We start from the raw sequence: 25,795 nt of genomic DNA, 5'->3' as shown, positions 1-25,795 counted from the left end.
GAGTGATAGTGAGTGTCAGAGAGTGATAGAGAGTGTCAGACAGTTTCAGAGAGTGTCAGAGAGTGCCAGAGAATGTCAGAGAGTGATAGAGAGTGATAGAGAGTGTCAGAGAGTGTCAGAGAGTGTGAGAGAGTGATAGAGAGTTTCAGAGAGGGTCAGAGAGTGTCTGAGAGTGTCAGAGAGTGATAGAGTGTGATAGAGAGTTTCAGAGAGTGTCAGAGAGTGTCTGAGAGTGTCAGAGAGTGATAGAGAGTGATAGAGAGTGTCAGAGCGAGTCAGACAGTGTCAGAGAGTGTCAGAGAGTGTCAGACAGTGTCAGAGAGTGATAGTGAGTGTCAGAGAGTGATAGAGAGTGATAGAGAGTTTCAGAGAGTGTCAGAGAATGTCTGAGAGTGTCAGAGAGTGATAGAGAGTTTCAGAGAGTGTCAGAGAGTGATAGAGAGTGTCAGAAAGTGATAGAGAGTGATAGAGAGTGTCAGAGAGTGTCAGAGAGTGATAGAGAGTGATAGAGAGTTTCAGAGAGTGTCAGAGAGTGATAGAGAGTGTCAGAGACTGTCAGAGAGTGATAGAGAGTGATAGAGAGTGTCAGAGAGTGTCAGAGAGTGTCAGAGAGTGATAGAGAGTGATAGAGAGTGTCAGAGAGTGTCAGAGTGTGTCAGAGAGTGTCAGAGAGTGATAGAGAGTGATAGAGAGTGTCAGAGAGTGTCAGAGAGTGATAGAGAGTGATAGAGAGTGTCAGAGAGTGTCAGAGAGTGATAGAGAGTGATAGATAGTGTCAGAGAGTGTCAGAGAGTGTCAGAGAGTGTCAGAGAGTGTCTGAGAGTGTCAGAGAGTGATAGAGAGTGTCAGAGAGTGTCAGAGAGTGTCTGAAAGTGTCAGAGAGTGTCAGAGAGTGACGGAGAGTGTCAGAGAGTGTCAGAGAGTGATAGAGAGTGATAGAGAGTGTCAGAGAGTGTCAGACAGTGTCAGAGAGTGATAGAGAGTGTCAGAGAGTGTCTGAGAGTGATAGAGTGTGTCAGAGAGTGTCAGAGAGTGATAGAGAGTGATAGAGAGTGATAGAGAGTTTCAGAGAGTGTCAGAGAGTGTCTGAGATTGTCAGAGAGATTCAGAGAGTGTCAGAAAGTGATAGAGAGTGATAGAGAGTGTCAGAGAGGGTCAGAGAGTGATAGAGAGTGTCAGACAGTGTCAGAGAGTGATAGAGAGTGTCAGAGAGTGTCAGAGAGTGTCAGAGAGTGTCAGAGAGTGTCTGAGAGTGTCAGAGAGTGATAGAGAGTGATAGAGAGTGTCAGAGAGTGTCAGAGAGTGTCTGAGAGTGTCAGAGAGTGATAGAGAGTGTCAGAGAGTGTCAGAGAGTGTCTGAGAGTGATAGAGTGTGTCAGAGAGTGTCAGAGAGTGATAGAGAGTGATAGAGAGTGATAGAGAGTTTCAGAGAGTGTCAGAGAGTGTCTGAGATTGTCAGAGAGATTCAGAGAGTGTCAGAAAGTGATAGAGAGTGATAGAGAGTGTCAGAGAGTGTCAGAGAGTGATAGAGAGTGATAGAGAGTGTCAGAGAGTGTCAGAGAGTGTCAGAGAGTGATAGAGAGTGATAGATAGTGTCAGAGAGTGTCAGAGTGTGTCACAGAGTGTCAGAGAGTGTCAGAGAGTGTCTGAGAGTGTCTGAGAGTGTCAGAGAGTGATAGAGAGTGTCAGAGAGTGTCTGAAAGTGTCAGAGAGTGTCAGAGAGTGTCTGAGAGTGTCAGAGAGTGATAGAGAGTGATAGAGAGTGTCAGAGAGTGTCAGACAGTGTCAGAGAGTGATAGAGAGTGTCAGAGAGTGTCTGAGAGTGATAGAGTGTGTCAGAGAGTGTCAGAGAGTGATAGAGAGTGATAGAGAGTTTCAGAGAGTGTCAGAGAGTGTCTGAGATTGTCAGAGAGATTCAGAGAGTGTCAGAAAGTGATAGAGAGTGATAGAGAGTGTCAGAGAGTGTCAGAGAGTGATAGAGCGTGTCAGACAGTGTCAGAGAGTGATAGAGAGTGTCAGAGAGTGTCAGAGAGTGTCAGAGAGTGTCAGAGAGTGATAGAGAGTGTCAGAGAGTGATAGAGAGTGTCAGAGAGTGTCAGAGAGTGTCTGAGAGTGATAGAGTGTGTCAGAGAGTGTCAGAGAGTGATAGAGAGTGATAGAGAGTGATAGAGAGTTTCAGAGAGTGTCAGAGAGTGTCTGAGATTGTCAGAGAGATTCAGAGAGTGTCAGAAAGTGATAGAGAGTGATAGAGAGTGTCAGAGAGTGTCAGAGAGTGATAGAGAGTGTCAGACAGTGTCAGAGAGTGATAGTGAGTGTCAGAGAGTGTCAGAAAGTGATAGAGAGTGATAGAGAGCGTCAGAGAGTATCTGAGAGTGATAGAGAGTGTCAGAGAGTGTCAGAGAGTGATAGTGAGCGTCAGAGAGTGATAGAGTGTGATAGAGAGTGTCAGAGAGTGTCAGAGAGTGATAGAGAGTGTCAGAAAGTGATAGAGAGTGATAGAGAGTGTCAGAGACTGTCAGAGAGTGATAAAGAGTGATAGAGAGTTTCAGAGAGTGTCAGAGAGTGTGTGAGAGTGTCAGAGAGTGATAGAGAGTGTCTGAGAGTGTCAGACAGTGTCAGAGAGTGATAGAGAGTGTCAGAGAGTGTCAGAGAGTGTCTGAGACTGATAGAGAGTGTCAGAGAGTGTCAGAGAGTGATAGTGAATGTCAGAGAGTGATAGAGGGTGATAGAGAGTTTCAGAGAGTGTCAGAGAGTGTCTGAGAGTGTCTGAGAGTTTCAGAGAGAGTCAGAAAGTGATAGAGAGTGATCGAGAGCGTCAGAGAGTGTCAGAGAGTGTCAGAGAGTGATAGAGAGTGTCAGACAGTGTCAGAGAGTGATAGTGAGTGTCTGAGAGTGTCAGAGAGTGTCAGAGAGTGATAGAGAGTGATAGAGAGTGTCAGAGAGTGTCAGAGAGTGTCAGAGAGTGTCTGAGAGTGTCAGAGAGTGTCAGAGAGTGTCTGAGAGTGTCAGAGTGTGTCTGAGAGTGTCAGAGAGTGATAGAGAGTGATAGATAGTGATAGAGAGTGTCAGAGAGTGTCAGAGAGTGATAGAGAGTGATAGAGAGTGTCAGAGAGTGTCAGACAGTGTCAGAGAGTGATAGAGAGTGTCAGAGGGTGTCAGAGAGTGTCTGAGAGTGATAGAGAGTGTCAGAGAGTGTCAGAGAGTGTCAGAGAGTGATAGTGAGTGTCAGAGAGTGATAGAGAGTGATAGAGAGTGTCTGAGAGTGTCAGAGAGTGTCAGAGAGTGTCTGAGAGTGTCAGAGTGTGTCTGAGAGTGTCAGAGAGTGATAGAGAGTGATAGATAGTGATAGAGAGTGTCAGAGAGTGTCAGAGAGTGATAGAGAGTGATAGAGAGTGTCAGAGAGTGTCAGACAGTGTCAGAGAGTGATAGAGAGTGTCAGAGGGTGTCAGAGAGTGTCTGAGAGTGATAGAGAGTGTCAGAGAGTGTCAGAGAGTGTCAGAGAGTGATAGAGAGTGTCAGACAATGTCAGAGACTGTCGGAGAGTGTCAGAGAGTGTCAGAGAGTGATAGAGAGTGATAGAGAGTGTCTGAGAGTGTCAGACAGTGTCAGAGAGTGATAGTGAGTGTCAGAGAGTGATAGAGAGTGATAGAGAGTTTCAGAGAGTGTCAGAGAGTGTCAGAGAGTGATAGAGAGTGTCAGAAAGTGTCAGAGAGTGATAGAGAGTGTCAGAGAGTGTCAGAGAGTGTCTGAGAGTGATAGAGAGTGTCAGAGAGTGTCAGAGAGTGATAGTGAGTGTCAGAGAGTGATAGAGAGTGATAGAGAGTTTCAGAGAGTGTCAGAGAGTGTCAGAGAGTGTCAGAAAGTGATAGAGAGTGATAGAGAGTGTCAGAGAATGTCAGAGAGTGTCAGAGAGTGATAGAGAGTGATAGAGAGTGCCAGACAGTGTCAGAGAGTGATAGTGAGTGTCTGAGAGTGTCAGAGAGTGATAGTGAGTGTCAGAGAGTGATAGAGAGTGATAGAGAGTTTCAGAGAGTGATAGAGAGTGTCAGAGAGTGTCAGAGAGTGTCTGACAGTGATAGAGAGTGTCAGAGAGTGTCAGAGAGTGATAGTGAGTGTCAGAGAGTGATAGAGAGTGATAAAGAGTTTCAGAGAGTGTCAGAGAATGTCTGAGAGTGTCTGAGAGTGTCAGAAAGTGATAGAGAGTGATAGAGAGTGTCAGAGAGTGTCAGAGAGTGTCAGAGAGTGATAGAGAGTGTCAGACAATGTCAGAGACTGTCGGAGAGTGTCAGAGAGTGTCAGAGAGTGATAGAGAGTGATAGAGAGTGTCTGAGAGTGTCAGACAGTGTCAGAGAGTGATAGTGAGTGTCAGAGAGTGATAGAGAGTGATAGAGAGTTTCAGAGAGTGTCAGAGAGTGTCAGAGAGTGATAGAGAGTGTCAGAAAGTGTCAGAGAGTGATAGAGAGTGTCAGAGAGTGTCAGAGAGTGTCTGAGAGTGATAGAGAGTGTCAGAGAGTGTCAGAGAGTGATAGTGAGTGTCAGAGAGTGATAGAGAGTGATAGAGAGTTTCAGAGAGTGTCAGAGAGTGTCAGAGAGTGTCAGAAAGTGATAGAGAGTGATAGAGAGTGTCAGAGAATGTCAGAGAGTGTCAGAGAGTGATAGAGAGTGATAGAGAGTGCCAGACAGTGTCAGAGAGTGATAGTGAGTGTCTGAGAGTGTCAGAGAGTGATAGTGAGTGTCAGGGAGTGATAGAGAGTGATAGAGAGTTTCAGAGAGTGATAGAGAGTGTCAGAGAGTGTCAGAGAGTGTCTGAGAGTGATAGAGAGTGTCAGAGAGTGTCAGAGAGTGATAGTGAGTGTCAGAGAGTGATAGAGAGTGATAGAGAGTTTCAGAGAGTGTCAGAGAGTGTCAGAAAGTGATAGAGAGTGATATAGAGTGTCAGAGAGTGTCAGAGAGTGTCAGAGAGTGATAGAGAGTGATAGAGAGTGTCAGACAGTGTCAGAGAGTGATAGTGAGTGTCTGAGAGTGTCAGAGTGTGTCAGAGAGTGATAGAGAGTGATGGAGAGTGTCAGAGAGTGTCTGAGAGTGTCAGAGAGTGATAGAGAGTGTCAGAGAGTGTCTGAGAGTGTCGGAGAGTGATAGAGAGTGATAGAGAGTGATAGAGAGTGATAGAGAGTGTCAGAGAGTGTCAGACAGTGTCAGAGAGTGATAGAGAGTGTCAGAGAGTGATAGAGAGTGATAGAGAGTGATGGAGAGTGTCAGAGAGTGTCTGAGAGTGTCAGAGAGTGATAGAGAGTGTCAGAGAGTGTCTGAGAGTGTCGGAGAGTGATAGAGAGTGATAGAGAGTGATAGAGAGTGATAGAGAGTGTCAGAGAGTGTCAGACAGTGTCAGAGAGTGATAGAGAGTGTCAGAGAGTGTCAGACAGTGTCAGAGAGTGATAGTGAGTGTCTGAGAGTGTCAGATAGTGTCAGAGAGTGATAGAGAGTGATAGAGAGTTTCAGAGAGTGTCAGAGAGTGTCATAGAGTGTCAGAGAGTGATAGAGAGTGATAGAGAGTGTCAGAGAGTGTCAGAGAGTGTCAGAGAGTGATAGAGAGTGATAGAGAGTTTCAGAGAGTGTCAGAGAGTGTCAGAGAGTGTCAGTGAGTGATAGAGAGTGATAGAGAGTGTCAGAGAGTGTCAGAGTGTGTCAGAGAGTGTCAGAGAGTGATAGAGAGTGATAGAGAGTGTCAGAGAGTATCAGAGAGTGATAGAGAGTGATAGAGAGTGTCAGAGAGTGATAGAGAGTGTCAGAGAGTGTCAGACAGTGTCAGAGAGTGATAGAGAGTGTCAGAGAGTGTCAGACAGTGTCAGAGAGTGATAGTGAGTGTCTGAGAGTGTCAGATAGTGTCAGAGAGTGATAGAGAGTGATAGAGAGTGATAGAGAGTGATAGAGAGTGTCAGAGAGTGTCAGACAGTGTCAGAGAGTGATAGAGAGTGTCAGAGAGTGTCAGACAGTGTCAGAGAGTGATAGTGAGTGTCTGAGAGTGTCAGATAGTGTCAGAGAGTGATAGAGAGTGATAGAGAGTTTCAGAGAGTGTCAGAGAGTGTCATAGAGTGTCAGAGAGTGATAGAGAGTGATAGAGAGTGTCAGAGAGTGTCAGAGAGTGTCAGAGAGTGATAGAGAGTGATAGAGAGTTTCAGAGAGTGTCAGAGAGTGTCAGAGAGTGTCAGTGAGTGATAGAGAGTGATAGAGAGTGTCAGAGAGTGTCAGAGTGTGTCAGAGAGTGTCAGAGAGTGATAGAGAGTGATAGAGAGTGTCAGAGAGTATCAGAGAGTGATAGAGAGTGATAGAGAGTGTCAGAGAGTGTCAGAGAGTGTCAGAGAGTGATAGAGAGTGATAGATAGTGTCAGAGAGTGTCAGAGAGTGTCAGAGAGTGATAGAGATTGATAGAGAGTTTCAGAGAGTGTCAGAGAGTGTCAGAGAGTGTCAGAGAGTGATAGAGAGTGTCAGAGAGTGATAGAGTGTGATAGAGAGTGATAGAGAGTGATAGAGAGTGATAGAGAGTGTCAGAGAGTGTCGGAGAGTGTCAGAGAGTGATAGAGAGTGATAGAGAGTGTCAGACAGTGTCAGAGAGTGATAGTGAGTGTCTGAGAGTGTCAGAGTGTGTCAGAGAGTGATAGAGAGTGATGGAGAGTGTCAGAGAGTGTCTGAGAGTGTCAGAGAGTGATAGAGAGTGTCAGAGAGTGTCTGAGAGTGTCGGAGAGTGATAGAGAGTGATAGAGAGTGATAGAGAGTGATAGAGAGTGTCAGAGAGTGTCAGACAGTGTCAGAGAGTGATAGAGAGTGTCAGAGAGTGATAGAGAGTGATAGAGAGTGATGGAGAGTGTCAGAGAGTGTCTGAGAGTGTCAGAGAGTGATAGAGAGTGTCAGAGAGTGTCTGAGAGTGTCGGAGAGTGATAGAGAGTGATAGAGAGTGATAGAGAGTGATAGAGAGTGTCAGAGAGTGTCAGACAGTGTCAGAGAGTGATAGAGAGTGTCAGAGAGTGTCAGACAGTGTCAGAGAGTGATAGTGAGTGTCTGAGAGTGTCAGATAGTGTCAGAGAGTGATAGAGAGTGATAGAGAGTTTCAGAGAGTGTCAGAGAGTGTCATAGAGTGTCAGAGAGTGATAGAGAGTGATAGAGAGTGTCAGAGAGTGTCAGAGTGTGTCAGAGAGTGATAGAGAGTGATAGAGAGTTTCAGAGAGTGTCAGAGAGTGTCAGAGAGTGTCAGTGAGTGATAGAGAGTGATAGAGAGTGTCAGAGAGTGTCAGAGTGTGTCAGAGAGTGTCAGAGAGTGATAGAGAGTGATAGAGAGTGTCAGAGAGTATCAGAGAGTGATAGAGAGTGATAGAGAGTGTCAGAGAGTGTCAGAGAGTGTCAGAGAGTGATAGAGAGTGATAGATAGTGTCAGAGAGTGTCAGAGAGTGTCAGAGAGTGATAGAGAGTGATAGAGAGTTTCAGAGAGTGTCAGAGAGTGTCAGAGAGTGTCAGAGAGTGATAGAGAGTGTCAGAGAGTGATAGAGTGTGATAGAGAGTGATAGAGAGTGATAGAGAGTGATAGAGAGTGTCAGAAAGTGATAGAGAGTGATAGAGAGTGTCAGAGAGTGTCAGAGAGTGATAGAGAGTGATAGAGAGTTTCAGAGAGTGTCAGAGAGTGATAGAGAGTGTCAGAGACTGTCAGAGAGTGATAGAGAGTGATAGAGAGTGTCAGAGAGTGTCAGAGAGTGTCAGAGAGTGATAGAGAGTGATAGAGAGTGTCAGAGAGTGTCAGAGTGTGTCAGAGAGTGTCAGAGAGTGATAGAGAGTGATAGAGAGTGTCAGAGAGTGTCAGAGAGTGATAGAGAGTGATAGAGAGTGTCAGAGAGTGTCAGAGAGTGATAGAGAGTGATAGATAGTGTCAGAGAGTGTCAGAGAGTGTCAGAGAGTGTCAGAGAGTGTCTGAGAGTGTCAGAGAGTGATAGAGAGTGTCAGAGAGTGTCAGAGAGTGTCTGAAAGTGTCAGAGAGTGTCAGAGAGTGACGGAGAGTGTCAGAGAGTGTCAGAGAGTGATAGAGAGTGATAGAGAGTGTCAGAGAGTGTCAGACAGTGTCAGAGAGTGATAGAGAGTGTCAGAGAGTGTCTGAGAGTGATAGAGTGTGTCAGAGAGTGTCAGAGAGTGATAGAGAGTGATAGAGAGTGATAGAGAGTTTCAGAGAGTGTCAGAGAGTGTCTGAGATTGTCAGAGAGATTCAGAGAGTGTCAGAAAGTGATAGAGAGTGATAGAGAGTGTCAGAGAGGGTCAGAGAGTGATAGAGAGTGTCAGACAGTGTCAGAGAGTGATAGAGAGTGTCAGAGAGTGTCAGAGAGTGTCAGAGAGTGTCAGAGAGTGTCTGAGAGTGTCAGAGAGTGATAGAGAGTGATAGAGAGTGTCAGAGAGTGTCAGAGAGTGTCTGAGAGTGTCAGAGAGTGATAGAGAGTGTCAGAGAGTGTCAGAGAGTGTCTGAGAGTGATAGAGTGTGTCAGAGAGTGTCAGAGAGTGATAGAGAGTGATAGAGAGTGATAGAGAGTTTCAGAGAGTGTCAGAGAGTGTCTGAGATTGTCAGAGAGATTCAGAGAGTGTCAGAAAGTGATAGAGAGTGATAGAGAGTGTCAGAGAGTGTCAGAGAGTGATAGAGAGTGATAGAGAGTGTCAGAGAGTGTCAGAGAGTGTCAGAGAGTGATAGAGAGTGATAGATAGTGTCAGAGAGTGTCAGAGTGTGTCACAGAGTGTCAGAGAGTGTCAGAGAGTGTCTGAGAGTGTCTGAGAGTGTCAGAGAGTGATAGAGAGTGTCAGAGAGTGTCTGAAAGTGTCAGAGAGTGTCAGAGAGTGTCTGAGAGTGTCAGAGAGTGATAGAGAGTGATAGAGAGTGTCAGAGAGTGTCAGACAGTGTCAGAGAGTGATAGAGAGTGTCAGAGAGTGTCTGAGAGTGATAGAGTGTGTCAGAGAGTGTCAGAGAGTGATAGAGAGTGATAGAGAGTTTCAGAGAGTGTCAGAGAGTGTCTGAGATTGTCAGAGAGATTCAGAGAGTGTCAGAAAGTGATAGAGAGTGATAGAGAGTGTCAGAGAGTGTCAGAGAGTGATAGAGCGTGTCAGACAGTGTCAGAGAGTGATAGAGAGTGTCAGAGAGTGTCAGAGAGTGTCAGAGAGTGTCAGAGAGTGATAGAGAGTGTCAGAGAGTGATAGAGAGTGTCAGAGAGTGTCAGAGAGTGTCTGAGAGTGATAGAGTGTGTCAGAGAGTGTCAGAGAGTGATAGAGAGTGATAGAGAGTGATAGAGAGTTTCAGAGAGTGTCAGAGAGTGTCTGAGATTGTCAGAGAGATTCAGAGAGTGTCAGAAAGTGATAGAGAGTGATAGAGAGTGTCAGAGAGTGTCAGAGAGTGATAGAGAGTGTCAGACAGTGTCAGAGAGTGATAGTGAGTGTCAGAGAGTGTCAGAAAGTGATAGAGAGTGATAGAGAGCGTCAGAGAGTATCTGAGAGTGATAGAGAGTGTCAGAGAGTGTCAGAGAGTGATAGTGAGCGTCAGAGAGTGATAGAGTGTGATAGAGAGTGTCAGAGAGTGTCAGAGAGTGATAGAGAGTGTCAGAAAGTGATAGAGAGTGATAGAGAGTGTCAGAGACTGTCAGAGAGTGATAAAGAGTGATAGAGAGTTTCAGAGAGTGTCAGAGAGTGTGTGAGAGTGTCAGAGAGTGATAGAGTGTGTCTGAGAGTGTCAGACAGTGTCAGAGAGTGATAGAGAGTGTCAGAGAGTGTCAGAGAGTGTCTGAGACTGATAGAGAGTGTCAGAGAGTGTCAGAGAGTGATAGTGAATGTCAGAGAGTGATAGAGGGTGATAGAGAGTTTCAGAGAGTGTCAGAGAGTGTCTGAGAGTGTCTGAGAGTGTCAGAGAGAGTCAGAAAGTGATAGAGAGTGATCGAGAGCGTCAGAGAGTGTCAGAGAGTGTCAGAGAGTGATAGAGAGTGTCAGACAGTGTCAGAGAGTGATAGTGAGTGTCTGAGAGTGTCAGAGAGTGTCAGAGAGTGATAGAGAGTGATAGAGAGTGTCAGAGAGTGTCAGAGAGTGTCAGAGAGTGTCTGAGAGTGTCAGAGAGTGTCAGAGAGTGTCTGAGAGTGTCAGAGTGTGTCTGAGAGTGTCAGAGAGTGATAGAGAGTGATAGATAGTGATAGAGAGTGTCAGAGAGTGTCAGAGAGTGATAGAGAGTGATAGAGAGTGTCAGAGAGTGTCAGACAGTGTCAGAGAGTGATAGAGAGTGTCAGAGGGTGTCAGAGAGTGTCTGAGAGTGATAGAGAGTGTCAGAGAGTGTCAGAGAGTGTCAGAGAGTGATAGTGAGTGTCAGAGAGTGATAGAGAGTGATAGAGAGTTTCAGAGAGTGTCAGAGAATGTCTGAGAGTGTCAGAGAGTGTCAGAAAGTGATAGAGAGTGATAGAGAGTGTCAGAGAGTGTCAGAGAGTGTCAGAGAGTGATAGAGAGTGTCAGACAATGTCAGAGACTGTCGGAGAGTGTCAGAGAGTGTCAGAGAGTGATAGAGAGTGATAGAGAGTGTCTGAGAGTGTCAGACAGTGTCAGAGAGTGATAGTGAGTGTCAGAGAGTGATAGAGAGTGATAGAGAGTTTCAGAGAGTGTCAGAGAGTGTCAGAGAGTGATAGAGAGTGTCAGAAAGTGTCAGAGAGTGATAGAGAGTGTCAGAGAGTGTCAGAGAGTGTCTGAGAGTGATAGAGAGTGTCAGAGAGTGTCAGAGAGTGATAGTGAGTGTCAGAGAGTGATAGAGAGTGATAGAGAGTTTCAGAGAGTGTCAGAGAGTGTCAGAGAGTGTCAGAAAGTGATAGAGAGTGATAGAGAGTGTCAGAGAATGTCAGAGAGTGTCAGAGAGTGATAGAGAGTGATAGAGAGTGCCAGACAGTGTCAGAGAGTGATAGTGAGTGTCTGAGAGTGTCAGAGAGTGATAGTGAGTGTCAGAGAGTGATAGAGAGTGATAGAGAGTTTCAGAGAGTGATAGAGAGTGTCAGAGAGTGTCAGAGAGTGTCTGACAGTGATAGAGAGTGTCAGAGAGTGTCAGAGAGTGATAGTGAGTGTCAGAGAGTGATAGAGAGTGATAAAGAGTTTCAGAGAGTGTCAGAGAATGTCTGAGAGTGTCTGAGAGTGTCAGAAAGTGATAGAGAGTGATAGAGAGTGTCAGAGAGTGTCAGAGAGTGTCAGAGAGTGATAGAGAGTGTCAGACAATGTCAGAGACTGTCGGAGAGTGTCAGAGAGTGTCAGAGAGTGATAGAGAGTGATAGAGAGTGTCTGAGAGTGTCAGACAGTGTCAGAGAGTGATAGTGAGTGTCAGAGAGTGATAGAGAGTGATAGAGAGTTTCAGAGAGTGTCAGAGAGTGTCAGAGAGTGATAGAGAGTGTCAGAAAGTGTCAGAGAGTGATAGAGAGTGTCAGAGAGTGTCAGAGAGTGTCTGAGAGTGATAGAGAGTGTCAGAGAGTGTCAGAGAGTGATAGTGAGTGTCAGAGAGTGATAGAGAGTGATAGAGAGTTTCAGAGAGTGTCAGAGAGTGTCAGAGAGTGTCAGAAAGTGATAGAGAGTGATAGAGAGTGTCAGAGAATGTCAGAGAGTGTCAGAGAGTGATAGAGAGTGATAGAGAGTGCCAGACAGTGTCAGAGAGTGATAGTGAGTGTCTGAGAGTGTCAGAGAGTGATAGTGAGTGTCAGGGAGTGATAGAGAGTGATAGAGAGTTTCAGAGAGTGATAGAGAGTGTCAGAGAGTGTCAGAGAGTGTCTGAGAGTGATAGAGAGTGTCAGAGAGTGTCAGAGAGTGATAGTGAGTGTCAGAGAGTGATAGAGAGTGATAGAGAGTTTCAGAGAGTGTCAGAGAGTGTCAGAAAGTGATAGAGAGTGATATAGAGTGTCAGAGAGTGTCAGAGAGTGTCAGAGAGTGATAGAGAGTGATAGAGAGTGTCAGACAGTGTCAGAGAGTGATAGTGAGTGTCTGAGAGTGTCAGAGTGTGTCAGAGAGTGATAGAGAGTGATGGAGAGTGTCAGAGAGTGTCTGAGAGTGTCAGAGAGTGATAGAGAGTGTCAGAGAGTGTCTGAGAGTGTCGGAGAGTGATAGAGAGTGATAGAGAGTGATAGAGAGTGATAGAGAGTGTCAGAGAGTGTCAGACAGTGTCAGAGAGTGATAGAGAGTGTCAGAGAGTGATAGAGAGTGATAGAGAGTGATGGAGAGTGTCAGAGAGTGTCTGAGAGTGTCAGAGAGTGATAGAGAGTGTCAGAGAGTGTCTGAGAGTGTCGGAGAGTGATAGAGAGTGATAGAGAGTGATAGAGAGTGATAGAGAGTGTCAGAGAGTGTCAGACAGTGTCAGAGAGTGATAGAGAGTGTCAGAGAGTGTCAGACAGTGTCAGAGAGTGATAGTGAGTGTCTGAGAGTGTCAGATAGTGTCAGAGAGTGATAGAGAGTGATAGAGAGTTTCAGAGAGTGTCAGAGAGTGTCATAGAGTGTCAGAGAGTGATAGAGAGTGATAGAGAGTGTCAGAGAGTGTCAGAGAGTGTCAGAGAGTGATAGAGAGTGTTAGAGAGTTTCAGAGAGTGTCAGAGAGTGTCAGAGAGTGTCAGTGAGTGATAGAGAGTGATAGAGAGTGTCAGAGAGTGTCAGAGTGTGTCAGAGAGTGTCAGAGAGTGATAGAGAGTGATAGAGAGTGTCAGAGAGTATCAGAGAGTGATAGAGAGTGATAGAGAGTGTCAGAGAGTGTCAGAGAGTGTCAGAGAGTGATAGAGAGTGATAGATAGTGTCAGAGAGTGTCAGAGAGTGTCAGAGAGTGATAGAGAGTGATAGAGAGTTTCAGAGAGTGTCAGAGAGTGTCAGAGAGTGTCAGAGAGTGATAGAGAGTGTCAGAGAGTGATAGAGTGTGATAGAGAGTGATAGAGAGTGATAGAGAGTGATAGAGAGTTTCAGAGAGTGTCGGAGAGTGTCAGAGAGTGATAGAGAGTGATAGAGAGTATCAGAGAGTGTCAGAGAGTGATAGAGAGTGATAGAGAGTGTCAGAGAGTGTCAGAGAGTGTCAGAGAGTGATAGAGAGTGATAGAGAGTGTCAGAGAGTGTCAGAGAGTGATAGAGAGTGATAGAGAGTGTCAGAGAGTGTCAGAGAGTGATAGAGAGTGTCAGAGAGTGTCAGAGAGTGTCAGAGAGTGTCAGAGAGTGATAGAGAGTGATAGATAGTGTCAGAGAGTGTCAGAGTGTGTCAGAGAGTGTCAGAGAGTGATAGAGAGTGATAGAGTGTTTCAGAGAGTGTCAGAGAGTGTCTGAGAGTGTCAGAGAGTGATAGAGAGTGTCAGAGAGTGTCAGAGAGTGTCTGAGAGTGTCAGAGAGTGATAGAGAGTGATAGAGAGTGTCAGAGAGTGTCAGACAGTGTCAGAGAGTGATAGAGAGTGTCAGAGAGTGTCTGAGAGTGATAGAGTGTGTCAGAGAGTGTCAGAGAGTGATAGAGAGTGATAGAGAGTGATAGAGAGTTTCAGAGAGTGTCAGAGAGTGTCTGAGATTGTCAGAGAGATTCAGAGAGTGTCAGAAAGTGATAGAGAGTGATAGAGAGTGATAGAGAGTGTCAGAGAGTGTCAGAGAGTGATAGAGAGTGATAGACAGTGTCAGAGAGTGTCAGAGAGTCATAGAGAGTGTCAGAGAGTGTCAGACAGTGTCAGAGAGTGATAGTGAGTTTCTGAGAGTGTCAGATAGTGTCAGAGAGTGTCAGAGAGTGATAGAGTGTGATAGAGAGTGTCAGAGAGTGTCTGAGAGTGTCAGAGAGTGATAGAGAGTGTCAGAGAGTGTCTGAGAGTGTCAGAGAGTGTCTGAGAGTGTCAGAGAGTGATAGAGAGTGAAAGAGAGTGTCAGAGAGTGTCAGACAGTGTCAGAGAGTGATAGAGAGTGTCAGAGAGTGTCAGAGAGTGTCAGAGAGTGATAGTGAGTGTCTGAGAGTGTCAGATAGTGTCAGAGAGTGATAGAGAGTGTCAGAGAGTGTCTGAGAGTGTCAGAGAGTGATAGAGAGTGTCAGAGAGTGATAGAGAGTGTCAGAGAGTGTCTGAGAGTGTCAGAGAGTGTCAGAGAGTGATAGAGAGTGATATAGAGTGTCAGAGAGTGTCAGACAGTGTCAGAGAGCGATAGAGAGTGTCAGAGAGTGTCAGACAGTGTCAGAGAGTGATAGTGAGTGTCTGAGTGTGTCCGATAGTGTCAGAGAGTGTCAGAGAGTGATAGAGAGTGATAGAGAGTTTCAGAGAGTGTCAGAGAGTGTCTGAGAGTGTCAGAGAGTGCCAGAGAGTGTCAGAGAGTGATAGAGGGTGAAAGAGAGTGTCAGAGAATGTCAGAGAGTGTGAGAGAGTGATAGAGAGTTTCAGAGAGTGTCAGAGAGTGTCTGAGAGTGTCAGAGAGAGATAGAGTGTGATAGAGAGTTTCAGAGAGTGTCAGAGAGTGTCTGAGAGTGTCAGAGAGTGATAGAGAGTGATAGAGAGTGTCAGAGAGAGTCAGACAGTGTCAGAGAGTGTCAGACAGTGTCAGAGAGTGTCAGACAGTGTCAGAGAGTGATAGTGAGTGTCAGAGAGTGATAGAGAGTGATAGAGAGTTTCAGAGAGTGTCAGAGAATGTCTGAGAGTGTCAGAGAGTGATAGAGAGTTTCTGAGAGTGTCAGAGAGTGATAGAGAGTGTCAGAAAGTGATAGAGAGTTTCAGAGAGTGTCAGAGAGTGTCAGAGAGTGTCAGAGAGTGTCAGAGAGTGTCAGAGAGTGATAGAGAGTGTCAGAGAGTGTCAGACAGTGTCAGAGAGTGATAGAGAGTGTCAGAGAGTGTCAGAGAGTGTCTGAGAGTGATAGAGAGTGTCAGAGAGAGTCAGAGAGTGATAGCGAGTGTCAGAGAGTGATAGAGAGTGATAGAGAGTTTCAGAGAGTGTCAGAGAGTGTCTGAGAGTGTCAGAGAGTGTCATAGAGTGTCAGAAAGTGATAGAGAGTGATAGAGAGTGTCAGAGAGTGATAGAGAGAGTCAGACAGTGTCAGAGAGTGATAGTGAGTGCCAGAGAATGTCAGAGAGTGATAGAGAGTGATAGAGAGTGTCAGAGAGTGATAGAGAGTGTCAGACAGTTTCAGAGAGTGTCAGAGAGTGCCAGAGAATGTCAGAGAGTGATAGAGAGTGTCAGAGAGTGTCAGAGAGTGTGAGAGAGTGATAGAGAGTTTCAGAGAGGGTCAGAGAGTGTCTGAGAGTGTCAGAGAGTGATAGAGTGTGATAGAGAGTTTCAGAGAGTGTCAGAGAGTGTCTGAGAGTGTCAGAGAGTGATAGAGAGTGATAGAGAGTGTCAGAGCGAGTCAGACAGTGTCAGAGAGTGTCAGAGAGTGTCAGACAGTGTCAGAGAGTGATAGTGAGTGTCAGAGAGTGATAGAGAGTGATAGAGAGTGATAGAGAGTTTCAGAGAGTGTCAGAGAATGTCTGAGAGTGTCAGAGAGTGATAGAGAGTTTCAGAGAGTGTCAGAGAGTGTCTGAGAGTGTCAGAAAGTGATAGAGAGTGATAGAGAGTGTCAGAGAGTGTCAGAGAGTGATAGAGAGTGATAGAGAGTTTCAGAGAGTGTCAGAGAGTGTCAGGGAGTGTCAGAGAGTGATAGAGAGTGTCAGAGAGTGTCAGACAGTGTCAGAGAGTGATAGAGAGTGTCAGAGAGTGTCAGAGAGTGTCTGAGAGTGATAGAGAGTGTCAGAGAGTGTCAGAGAGTGATAGCGAGTGTCAGAGAGTGATAGAGAGTGTCTGAGAGTGTCAGAGAGTGTCATAGAGTTTCAGAAAGTGATAGAGAGTGATAGAGAGTGTCAGAGAGTGTCAGAGAGTGATAGAGAGTGTCAGACAGTGTCAGAGAGTGATAGTGAGTGTCAGAGAGTGATAGAGAGTGTCAGACAGTTTCAGAGAGTGTCAGAGACTGTCTGAGAGTGTCAGAGAGTGATAGAGAGTGATAGAGAGTGTAAGAGAGAGTCAGACAGTGTCAGAGAGTGTCAGAGAGTGTCAGAGAGTGTCAGAGAGTGTCAGAGAGTGTCTGAGAGTGATAGAGAGTGACAGAGAGTGTCAGAGAGTGTCAGAGAGTGATAGAGAGTGATAGAGAGTTTCAGAGAGTGTCAGAGAATGTCTGAGAGTGTCAGAGAGTGATAGAGAGTTTCAGAGAATGTCAGAGAGTGATAGAGAGTGTCAGAAAGTGATAGAAAGTGATAGAGAGTGTCAGAGAGTGTCAGAGAGTGATAGAGAGTGATAGAGAGTTTCAGAGAGTGTCAGAGAGTGTCAGAGAGTGTCAGAAAGTGAGAGAGAGTGTCATAGAGTGTCAGACAGTGTCAGAGAGTGATAGAGAGTGTCAGAGAGTGTCAGAGCGTGTCTGAGAGTGATAGAGAGTGTCAGAGAGTGTCAGAGAGTGATAGCGAGTGTCAGAGAGTGATAGAGAGTGAAAGAGAGTTTCAGAGAGTGTCAGAGAGTGTCTGAGAGTGTCAGAGAGTGTCAGAGAGTGTCAGAAAGTGATAGAGAGTGATAGAGAGTGTCAGAGAGTGTCAGAGAGTGATAGAGAGTGTCAGACAGTGTCAGAGAGTGATAGTGAGTGTCAGAGAGTGATAGAGAGTGTCAGACAGTGTCAGAGAGTGATAGTGAGTGTCTGAGAATGTCAGAGAGTGTCAGAGAGTGTCAGAAAGTGATAGAGAGTATCAGACAGTGTCAGAGAGTGATAGTGAGTGTCTGAGAGTGTCAGAGAGTGTCAGAAAGTGATAGAGAGTGATAGAGAGTGTCAGAGAGTGTCAGAGAGTGTCAGAGAGTGATAGAGAGTGTCAGACAGTGTCAGAGAGTGATAGTGAGTGTCTGAGAGTGTCAGAGAGTGTCAGGAAGTGATAGAGAGTGTCAGACAGTGTCAGAGAGTGATAGTGAGTGTCTGAGACTGTCAGAGAGTGTCTGAGATTGTCAGAGAGTGATAGAGAGTGTCAGAGAGAGTGTGAGAGTGTCAGAGAGAGTCTGAGAGTGTCAGAGAGTGTCAGAGAGTGATAGAGAGTGATAGAGAGTGTCAGAGAGTGTCAGAGAGTGATAGAGAGTGATAGAGAGTGATAGAGAGTGTCAGACAGTGTCAGAGAGTGTCAGAGAGTGTCAGAGAGTGTCAGCGAGTGATAGAGAGTGATAGAGAGTGTCAGAGAGTGTCAGAGAGTGATGGAGTGTGATAGAGAGTTTCAGAGAGTGTCAGAGAGTGTCAGAGAGTGTCAGAGAGTGTCAGAGAGTGATAGAGATTGATAGAGATTGTCAGAGAGTGTCAGAGAGTGATAGAGAGTGATGGAGAGTTTCAGAGAGAGTCAGAGAGTGTCTGAGAGTGTCAGAGAGTGATAGAGAGTGATAGAGAGTGATAGAGAGTGTCAGACAGTGTCAGACAGTGTCAGAGAGTGATAGAGAGTGTCAGAGAGTGTCAGACAGTGTCAGAGAGTGATAGTGAGTGTCTGAGAGTGTCAGAGAGTGATAGAGAGTGTCAGAGAGTGATAGAGAGTGATAGAGAGATTCAGAGAGTGTCAGAGAGTGTCTGAGATTGTCAGAGAGTGATAGAGAGTGATAGAGAGTGTCAGAGAGTGTCAGAGAGTGTCAGACAGTGTCAGAGAGTGATAGTGAGTGTCTGAGAGTGTAAGAGAGTGATAGAGAGTGTCAGAGAGTGATAGAGAGTGATAGAGAGATTCAGAGTGTGTCAGAGAGTGTCTGAGAGTGTCAGAGAGTGATAGAGAGAGATAGAGAGTGTCAGAGAGTGTCAGACAGTGTCAGAGAGTGATAGTGAGTGTCTGAGAGTGTCTGAGAGTGTCAGAGAGTGATAGAGAGAGATAGAGAGTGTCAGACAGTGTCAGACAGTGTCAGAGAGTGATAGTGAGTTTCTGAGAGTGTCAGATAGTGTCAGAGAGTGTCAGAGAGTGATAGAGTGTGATAGAGAGTGTCAGAGAGTGTCAGAGAGTGTCAGAGAGTGATAGAGAGTGTCAGAGAGTGTCTGAGAGTGTCAGAGAGTGTCTGAGACTGTCAGAGAGTGATAGAGAGAGATAGAGAGTGTCAGAGAGTGTCAGACAGTGTCAGAGAGTGATAGTGAGTTTCTGAGAGTGTCAGATAGTGTCAGAGAGTGTCAGAGAGTGATAGAGTGTGATAGAGAGTGTCAGAGAGTGTCAGAGAGTGTCAGAGAGTGATAGAGAGTTTCAGAGAGTGTCAGAGAATGTCTGAGAGTGTCAGAGAGTGATAGAGAGTTTCAGAGAGTGTCAGAGAGTGATAGAGAGTGTCAGAAAGTGATAGAGAGTGATAGAGAGTGTCAGAGAGTGTCAGAGAGTGATAGAGAGTGATAGAGAGTTTCAGAGAGTGTCAGAGAGTGTCAGAGAGTGATAGAGAGTGTCAGAGAGTGTCAGACAGTGTCAGAGAGTGATAGAGAGTGTCAGAGAGTGTCAGAGAGTGTCTGAGAGTGATAGAGAGTGTCAGAGAGTGTCAGAGAGTGATAGCGAGTGTCAGAGAGTGATAGAGAGTGTCTGAGAGTGTCAGAGAGTGTCATAGAGTTTCAGAAAGTGATAGAGAGTGATAGAGAGTGTCAGAGAGTGTCAGAGAGTGATAGAGAGTGTCAGACAGTGTCAGAGAGTGATAGTGAGTGTCAGAGAGTGATAGAGAGTGTCAGACAGTTTCAGAGAGTGTCAGAGAGTGTCTGAGAGTGTCAGAGAGTGATAGAGAGTGATAGAGAGTGTAAGAGAGAGTCAGACAGCGTCAGAGAGTGTCAGAGAGTGTCAGAGAGTGTCAGAGAGTGTCAGAGAGTGTCTGAGAGTGATAGAGAGTGACAGAGAGTGTCAGAGAGTGTCAGAGAGTGATAGAGAGTGATAGAGAGTTTCAGAGAGTGTCAGAGAATGTCTGAGAGTGTCAGAGAGTGATAGAGAGTTTCAGAGAATGTCAGAGAGTGATAGAGAGTGTCAGAAAGTGATAGAAAGTGATAGAGAGTGTCAGAGAGTGTCAGAGAGTGATAGAGAGTGATAGAGAGTTTCAGAGAGTGTCAGAGAGTGTCAGAGCGTGTCTGAGAGTGATAGAGAGTGTCAGAGAGTGTCAGAGAGTGATAGCGAGTGTCAGAGAGTGATAGAGAGTGAAAGAGAGTTTCAGAGAGTGTCAGAGAGTGTCTGAGAGTGTCAGAGAGTGTCAGAGAGTGTCAGAAAGTGATAGAGAGTGATAGAGAGTGTCAGAGAGTGTCAGAGAGTGATAGAGAGTGTCAGACAGTGTCAGAGAGTGATAGTGAGTGTCAGAGAGTGATAGAGAGTGTCAGACAGTGTCAGAGAGTGATAGTGAGTGTCTGAGAGTGTCAGAGAGTGTCAGAGAGTGTCAGAAAGTGATAGAGAGTATCAGACAGTGTCAGAGAGTGATAGTGAGTGTCTGAGAGTGTCAGAGAGTGTCAGAAAGTGATAGAGAGTGATAGAGAGTGTCAGAGAGTGTCAGAGAGTGTCAGAGAGTGATAGAGAGTGTCAGACAGTGTCAGAGAGTGATAGTGAGTGTCTGAGAGTGTCAGAGAGTGTCAGAAAGTGATAGAGAGTGTCAGACAGTGTCAGAGAGTGATAGTGAGTGTCTGAGAGTGTCAGAGAGTGTCTGAGATTGTCAGAGAGTGATAGAGAGTGTCAGAGAGAGTGTGAGAGTGTCAGAGAGAGTCTGAGAGTGTCAGAGAGTGTCAGAGAGTGATAGAGAGTGATAGAGAGTGTCAGAGAGTGTCAGAGAGTGATAGAGAGTGATAGAGAGTGATAGAGAGTGTCAGACAGTGTCAGAGAGTGTCAGAGAGTGTCAGAGAGTGTCAGCGAGTGATAGAGAGTGATAGAGAGTGTCAGAGAGTGTCAGAGAGTGATGGAGTGTGATAGAGAGTTTCAGAGAGTGTCAGAGAGTGTCAGAGAGTGTCAGAGAGTGTCAGAGAGTGATAGAGATTGATAGAGATTGTCAGAGAGTGTCAGAGAGTGATAGAGAGTGATGGAGAGTTTCAGAGAGAGTCAGAGAGTGTCTGAGAGTGTCAGAGAGTGATAGAGAGTGATAGAGAGTGATAGAGAGTGTCAGACAGTGTCAGACAGTGTCAGAGAGTGATAGAGAGTGTCAGAGAGTGTCAGACAGTGTCAGAGAGTGATAGTGAGTGTCTGAGAGTGTCAGAGAGTGATAGAGAGTGTCAGAGAGTGATAGAGAGTGATAGAGAGATTCAGAGAGTGTCAGAGAGTGTCTGAGATTGTCAGAGAGTGATAGAGAGTGATAGAGAGTGTCAGAGAGTGTCAGAGAGTGTCAGACAGTGTCAGAGAGTGATAGTGAGTGTCTGAGAGTGTCAGAGAGTGATAGAGAGTGTCAGAGAGTGATAGAGAGTGATAGAGAGATTCAGAGTGTGTCAGAGAGTGTCTGAGAGTGTCAGAGAGTGATAGAGAGAGATAGAGAGTGTCAGAGAGTGTCAGACAGTGTCAGAGAGTGATAGTGAGTGTCTGAGAGTGTCTGAGAGTGTCAGAGAGTGATAGAGAGAGATAGAGAGTGTCAGAGAGTGTCAGACAGTGTCAGAGAGTGATAGTGAGTTTCTGAGAGTGTCAGATAGTGTCAGAGAGTGTCAGAGAGTGATAGAGTGTGATAGAGAGTGTCAGAGAGTGTCAGAGAGTGTCAGAGAGTGATAGAGAGTGTCAGAGAGTGTCTGAGAGTGTCAGAGAGTGTCTGAGAGTGTCAGAGAGTGATAGAGAGTAAAAGAGAGTGTCAGAGAGTGTCAGACAGTGTCAGAGAGTGATAGAGAGTGTCAGAGAGTGTCAGACAGTGTCAGAGAGTGATAGTGAGTGTCTGAGAGTGTCAGATAGTGTCAGAGAGTGATAGAGAGTGTCAGAGAGTGTCTGAGAGTGTCAGAGAGTGATAGAGAGTGTCAGAGAGTGATAGAGTGTGTCAGAGAGTGATAGAGAGTGTCAGAGAGTGTCTGAGAGTGTCAGAGAGTGTCAGAGAGTGATAGAGAGTGATAGAGAGTGTCAGAGAGTGTCAGACAGTGTCAGAGAGCGATAGAGAGTGTCAGAGAGTGTCAGACAGTGTCAGAGAGTGATAGTGAGTGTCTGAGAGTGTCAGAGAGTGATAGAGAGTAAAAGAGAGTGTCAGAGAGTGTCAGACAGTGTCAGAGAGTGATAGAGAGTGTCAGAGAGTGTCAGACAGTGTCAGAGAGTGATAGTGAGTGTCTGAGAGTGTCAGATAGTGTCAGAGAGTGATAGAGAGTGTCAGAGAGTGTCTGAGAGTGTCAGAGAGTGATAGAGAGTGTCAGAGAGTGATAGAGTGTGTCAGAGAGTGATAGAGAGTGTCAGAGAGTGTCTGAGAGTGTCAGAGAGTGTCAGAGAGTGATAGAGAGTGATAGAGAGTGTCAGAGAGTGTCAGACAGTGTCAGAGAGCGATAGAGAGTGTCAGAGAGTGTCAGACAGTGTCAGAGAGTGATAGTGAGTGTCTGAGAGTGTCAGAGAGTGTCAGAAAGTGATAGAGAGTGTCAGACAGTGTCAGAGAGTGATAGTGAGTGTCTGAGAGTGTCAGAGAGTGTCTGAGATTGTCAGAGAGTGATAGAGAGTGTCAGAGAGAGTGTGAGAGTGTCAGAGAGAGTCTGAGAGTGTCAGAGAGTGTCAGAGAGTGATAGAGAGTGATAGAGAGTGTCAGAGAGTGTCAGAGAGTGATAGAGAGTGATAGAGAGTGATAGAGAGTGTCAGACAGTGTCAGAGAGTGTCAGAGAGTGTCAGAGAGTGTCAGCGAGTGATAGAGAGTGATAGAGAGTGTCAGAGAGTGTCAGAGAGTGATGGAGTGTGATAGAGAGTTTCAGAGAGTGTCAGAGAGTGTCAGAGAGTGTCAGAGAGTGTCAGAGAGTGATAGAGATTGATAGAGATTGTCATAGAGTGTCAGAGAGTGATAGAGAGTGATGGAGAGTTTCAGAGAGAGTCAGAGAGTGTCTGAGAGTGTCAGAGAGTGATAGAGAGTGATAGAGAGTGATAGAGAGTGTCAGACAGTGTCAGACAGTGTCAGAGAGTGATAGAGAGTGTCAGAGAGTGTCAGACAGTGTCAGAGAGTGATAGTGAGTGTCTGAGAGTGTCAGAGAGTGATAGAGAGTGTCAGAGAGTGATAGAGAGTGATAGAGAGATTCAGAGAGTGTCAGAGAGTGTCTGAGATTGTCAGAGAGTGATAGAGAGTGATAGAGAGTGTCAGAGAGTGTCAGAGAGTGTCAGACAGTGTCAGAGAGTGATAGTGAGTGTCTGAGAGTGTCAGAGAGTGATAGAGAGTGTCAGAGAGTGATAGAGAGTGATAGAGAGATTCAGAGTGTGTCAGAGAGTGTCTGAGAGTGTCAGAGAGTGATAGAGAGAGATAGAGAGTGTCAGAGAGTGTCAGACAGTGTCAGAGAGTGATAGTGAGTGTCTGAGAGTGTCTGAGAGTGTCAGAGAGTGATAGAGAGAGATAGAGAGTGTCAGAGAGTGTCAGACAGTGTCAGAGAGTGATAGTGAGTTTCTGAGAGTGTCAGATAGTGTCAGAGAGTGTCAGAGAGTGATAGAGTGTGATAGAGAGTGTCAGAGAGTGTCAGAGAGTGTCAGAGAGTGATAGAGAGTGTCAGAGAGTGTCTGAGAGTGTCAGAGAGTGTCTGAGAGTGTCAGAGAGTGATAGAGAGTGAAAGAGAGTGTCAGAGAGTGTCAGACAGTGTCAGAGAGTGATAGAGAGTGTCAGAGAGTGTCAGACAGTGTCAGAGAGTGATAGTGAGTGTCTGAGAGTGTCAGATAGTGTCAGAGAGTGATAGAGAGTGTCAGAGAGTGTCTGAGAGTGTCAGAGAGTGATAGAGAGTGTCAGAGAGTGATAGAGAGTGTCAGAGAGTGATAGAGAGTGTCAGAGAGTGTCTGAGAGTGTCAGAGAGTGTCAGAGAGTGATAGAGAGTGATAGAGAGTGTCAGAGAGTGTCAGACAGTGTCAGAGAGCGATAGAGAGTGTCAGAGAGTGTCAGACAGTGTCAGAGAGTGATAGTGAGTGTCTGAGTGTGTCCAATAGTGTCAGAGAGTGTCAGAGAGTGATAGAGAGTGATAGAGAGTTTCAGAGAGTGTCAGAGAGTGTCTGAGAGTGTCAGAGAGTGCCAGAGAGTGTCAGAGAGTGATAGAGAGTGAAAGAGAGTGTCAGAGAGTGTCAGAGAGTGTGAGAGAGTGATAGAGAGTTTCAGAGAGTGTCAGAGAGTGTCAGAGAGTGTCAGAAAGTGATAGAGAGTGATAGAGAGTGAAAGAGAGTGTCAGAGAGTGTCAGAGAGTGTGAGAGAGTGATAGAGAGTTTCAGAGAGTGTCAGAGAGTGTCAGAGAGTGTCAGACAGTGTCAGAGAGTGATAGTGAGTGTCAGAGAGTGATAGAGAGTGATAGAGAGTTTCAGAGAGTGTCAGAGAATGTCTGAGAGTGTCAGAGAGTGATAGAGAGTTTCTGAGAGTGTCAGAGAGTGATAGAGAGTGTCAGAAAGTGATAGAGAGTGATAGAGAGTGTCAGAGAGTGTCAGCGAGTGATAGAGAGTGATAGCGAGTTTCAGAGAGTGTCAGAGAGTGTCAGAGAGTGTCAGAGAGTGATAGAGAGTGTCAGAGAGTGTCAGACAGTGTCAGAGAGTGATAGAGAGTGTCAGAGAGTGTCAGAGAGTGTCTGAGAGTGATAGAGAGTGTCAGAGAGAGTCAGAGAGTGATAGCGAGTGTCAGAGAGTGATAGAGAGTGATAGAGAGTTTCAGAGAGTGTCAGAGAGTGTCTGAGAGTGTCAGAGAGTGTCAGAGAGTGTCAGAAAGTGATAGAGAGTGATAGAGAGTGTCAGAGAGTGTCAGAGAGTGATAGAGAGTGTCAGACAGTGTCAGAGTGTGATAGTGAGTGTCAGAGAGTGATAGAGAGTGTCAGAGAGTTTCAGAGAGTGTCAGAGAGTGCCAGAGAATGTCAGAGAGTGATAGAGAGTGATAGAGAGTGTCAGAGAGTGATAGAGAGTGTGAGAGAGTGATAGAGAGTTTCAGAGAGGGTCAGAGAGTGTCTGAGCGTGTCAGAGAGTGATAGAGAGTGATAGAGAGTGTCAGAGAGAGTCAGACAGTGTCAGAGAGTGTCAGAGAGTGTCAGAGAGTGTCAGACAGTGTCAGAGAGTGATAGTGAGTGTCAGAGAGTGATAGAGAGTGATAGAGAGTGATAGAGAGTTTCAGAGAGTGTCAGAGAATGTCTGAGAGTGTCAGAGAGTGATAGAGAGTTTCAGAGAGTGTCAGAGAGTGATAGAGAGTGTCAGAAAGTGATAGAGAGTGATAGAGAGTGTCAGAGAGTGTCAGAGAGTGATAGAGAGTGATAGAGAGTTTCAGAGAGTTTCAGAGAGTGTCAGAGAGTGTCAGAGAGTGTCAGAGAGTGATAGAGAGTGTCAGAGAGTGTCAGACAGTGTCAGAGAGTGATAGAGAGTGTCAGAGAGTGTCAGTGAGTGTCTGAGAGTGATAGAGAGTGTCAGAGAGAGTCAGAGAGTGAGAGCGAGTGTCAGAGAGTGATAGAGAGTGATAGAGAGTTTCAGAGAGTGTCAGAGAGTGTCTGAGAGTGTCAGAGAGTGTCATAGAGTGTCAGAAAGTGATAGAGAGTGATAGAGAGTGTCAGAGAGTGTCAGAGAGTGATAGAGAGTGTCAGACAGTGTCAGAGAGTGATAGTGAGTGTCAGAGAGTGATAGAGAGTGTCAGACAGTTTCAGAGAGTGTCAGAGAGTGCCAGAGAATGTCAGAGAGTGATAGAGAGTGATAGAGAGTGTCAGAGAGTGTCAGAGAGTGTGAGAGAGTGATAGAGAGTTTCAGAGAGGGTCAGAGAGTGTCTGAGAGTGTCAGAGAGTGATAGAGTGTGATAGAGAGTTTCAGAGAGTGTCAGAGAGTGTCTGAGAGTGTCAGAGAGTGATAGAGAGTGATAGAGAGTGTCAGAGAGAGTCAGACAGTGTCAGAGAGTGTCAGAGAGTGTCAGAGAGTGTCAGACAGTGTCAGAGAGTGATAGTGAGTGTCAGAGAGTGATAGAGAGTGATAGAGAGTGATAGAGAGTTTCAGAGAGTGTCAGAGAATGTCTGAGAGTGTCAGAGAGTGATAGAGAGTTTCAGAGAGTGTCAGAGAGTGATAGAGAGTGTCAGAATGTGATAGAGAGTGATAGAGAGTGTCAGAGAGTGTCAGAGAGTGATAGAGAGTGATAGAGAGTTTCAGAGAGTGTCAGAGAGTGTCAGAGAGTGTCAGAGAGTGATAGAGAGTGTCAGAGAGTGTCAGACAGTGTCAGAGAGTGATAGAGAGTGTCAGAGAGTGTCAGAGAGTGTCTGAGAGTGATAGAGAGTGTCAGAGAGTGTCAGAGAGTGATAGCGAGTGTCAGAGAGTGATAGAGAGTGATAGAGAGTTTCAGAGAGTGTCAGAGAGTGTCTGAGAGTGTCAGAGAGTGTCATAGAGTTTCAGAAAGTGATAGAGAGTGATAGAGAGTGTCAGAGAGTGTCAGAGAGTGATAGAGAGTGTCAGACAGTGTCAGAGAGTGATAATGAGTGTCAGAGAGTGACAGAGAGTGTCAGAAAGTGATAGAAAGTGATAGAGAGTGTCAGAGAGTGTCAGAGAGTGATAGAGAGTGATAGAGAGTTTCAGAGAGTGTCAGAGAGTGTCAGAGAGTGTCAGAAAGTGAGAGAGAGTGTCAGAGAGTGTCAGACAGTGTCAGAGAGTGATAGAGAGTGTCAGAGAGTGTCAGAGCGTGTCTGAGAGTGATAGAGAGTGTCAGAGAGTGTCAGAGAGTGATAGCGAGTGTCAGAGAGTGATAGAGAGTG

Source organism: Heterodontus francisci, chromosome 16 (genome assembly GCF_036365525.1).
Source record: "Heterodontus francisci isolate sHetFra1 chromosome 16, sHetFra1.hap1, whole genome shotgun sequence".
Taxonomy (NCBI): domain Eukaryota; kingdom Metazoa; phylum Chordata; class Chondrichthyes; order Heterodontiformes; family Heterodontidae; genus Heterodontus; species Heterodontus francisci.
This window is presented reverse-complemented; position numbering follows the sequence as displayed.